Below are 2,500 nucleotides of genomic sequence, written 5' to 3' on the forward strand. Positions count from 1 at the left end.
CATCTCAGCAAAATACAAATTACAAAATACAAAAAAGTATTTCAAATACGTATATCAAATACATGTATTTCAAATACTGCCCATCTCTGAGTACAGATGCATCTGTTCATTGAACACAGAGAGGGTACAGATGCATCTGCGTTTGTTACTTCGGTACTAGTCTCGCAAGCAAGACTGTTACCTCCCACAATCTCCAAACGCTTCCGTCATAGCAGCTCTGAAAATGATCAGAGGATAAACGCCTCCTCCTCCACACTTCCGTTTTGTATTTGTATTTCGGATATAAATTAAACTCATTAATATATTATGTAGCTTGCTGTTTACAGCAGAAATGGAAACAATGTACATGTAAAGATATTTTTTAGATATATTTCAGAAGTGTACGGGAATGACAAACAGGTGACAGCTTTCTGTCTGGGATGTCCGGAGGTGTAGTTCCAGTGTATAGTTGTCTGGCTACGCAAGACTAAATTGTTGTATAAGTTGTATACTCGGCTCATATCGTCTGAGAAAGAGTCTCGTCATCCAACTGAGTGCGTCGATCACACGCATCAGTAGCATGAATCTGAGGGGGGTTGCAGCGGATGTGATCGCACATGCAGGAGGCCCCCAGCAGGGGGTGCAGGGGGGACGAGGGGGGGGACGGGGGGACGGGGTGGGGTGTTGGGTTGCTAAGCCCGCTATACGGTGGTCCATTCCGCAGCATAGATTGTTATCGCTGTTAACCGTTTAACCCATTTAGACCTGATGACGATTCTACAAATGTCTTCTGAATCATGACAGTTAAAAATAAATAAAACTATGTTTCTATATCAGTGTGTCAAAGGACGCCAAAAAATATATGTAATTGGTCGCTGGATCTGAAAATATGTTTTCTTTCCAGGGAGCAGCTCCCAGAAGCAAAGATTTGAGTTAAAAACATTTGCACTGAAAGAATATATATTCAAAGATTGGCGGCAAATTTCACGATCTTTCACGGAAAATAGCAGATCTACATGCAGATCAAAAGGGGTTCCCGTGCTGATGGCTTTGACACATTCCTTCTGAAATCAGCAGTTCTCACTATTTCACGATTTTTCTGAAACCTTGAAAATGATGTACAAGCTTGCAGCACGACACACAGTGACGTGCTGTGAGCTTGTATATCTACTATTATTAAAAGTAATAATCTAAAATGACACAGATGCTTTCCCGGTTGTACTGGGTTAATATTGACCTTGACTTTCATCACTGTATTAAGTGGACGGGGTAAAATCTCATCTTAAGTGGCCCCCATCTATACGGTCATTAAAATTACAACATTCATTATGCAACACGTAGCAGAGTTTTTAGAGCGTGTAGCGCTGCCGTTTATCTCACCATTCAATGCCGATATAGAGATGTCTGAGAACAAAGTGATATTTATATATTTTGGAAATGTGTAATTTAATTAAATCCTTTTTTATTATTCATTCTTCTGGGATGGATGGATGCCTGGTTGCTCAATCAGTTAGTGCAGTGGCCCAGGGACCTCCAGGGCCCTCCAGGGGCCCAGGGACCTCCAGGGGTCCCCTGCTAAATGTGGTAAAATACGGCGCCACACTCATTTGCACCCCTTTATCCATATTCCAAACGTTGGCTATTAAAAAATAGCACGCACGCACAAACACACAGAGACACACAGAGACCAGTGGTGTGCACAGATAGACAATAGGGGGTGCTAGAGCACACCCTGCCCTTTTGGCAATTTTGCTCTTAAAAAAAATATTTTTTTCCCCTTAATGTGTAGTGTGTGGACAATGCGGTGACATTGATCAAATCTTGATAAAAAAAACTACTATATTATTTAGGCCCCCACAATCTAAAGCTATGTTTCTATGTCAGTGGTTCTTCGATTAAAGAAAAATAGCAGGCCTACAAGCTCGTAGCGCGCTATGAGCTTGTAGATCTGCTATTTTTCAATAGCTATAAAGCACCAAAATGGGTTCCCGGCCCCAAAATGCGCTGCACAAGGTGCCCTTTTTTTTCACTTGAGCACCTGCCCCTCTAAATGTCTGTGCACGCCACTGACAGAGACACACAGAGACACACAGAGACACACAGAGACACACAGAGACACACAGAGACACGCAGAGACACACAGAGACACACAAAGACACGCAGAGACACGCAGAGACACGCAGAGACACACAGAGACACACAGAGACACACAGAGACACACAGAGACACACAGATGCACACAGATGCACACTGCAGCGTAAAACATGCCAGCAGTTCACTCCAGTCACACTGTTTGGAAAGCAACGTTCTCAAATCACCTCCGCCGGTCGGACACTGTTACATTTCAGGGTTGAATGAAGTAGCAGATCCACAAGCTCAAAAACCGTTCGCTTTGCGTCGTTTTTCGAGCTTGCCGATCTTCTACTATTCATGCTTTTGTGTGACGCTGTATGATGAAGTGTAGCGCGTAAAACAAAGCGAAAAGACTCATGGGTTGGGAGTCACACATGTGCGTGTGTCG

At 43.3% G+C, this 2,500-nt stretch overlaps 1 protein-coding gene across 1 annotated transcript in view; it reads right to left on the bottom strand.

Moving 5' to 3' along the window:
- rbfox3a (RNA binding fox-1 homolog 3a) overlaps positions 1–2,500 on the bottom strand; it is a gene marked incomplete at its 3' end in the record, with an annotated part of 297,768 nt that overhangs the window by 24,714 nt on the left and 270,554 nt on the right.

This window comes from Protomyctophum parallelum (assembly GCF_964188405.1).
Source record: "Protomyctophum parallelum genome assembly, chromosome: 13".
Taxonomy (NCBI): domain Eukaryota; kingdom Metazoa; phylum Chordata; class Actinopteri; order Myctophiformes; family Myctophidae; genus Protomyctophum; species Protomyctophum parallelum.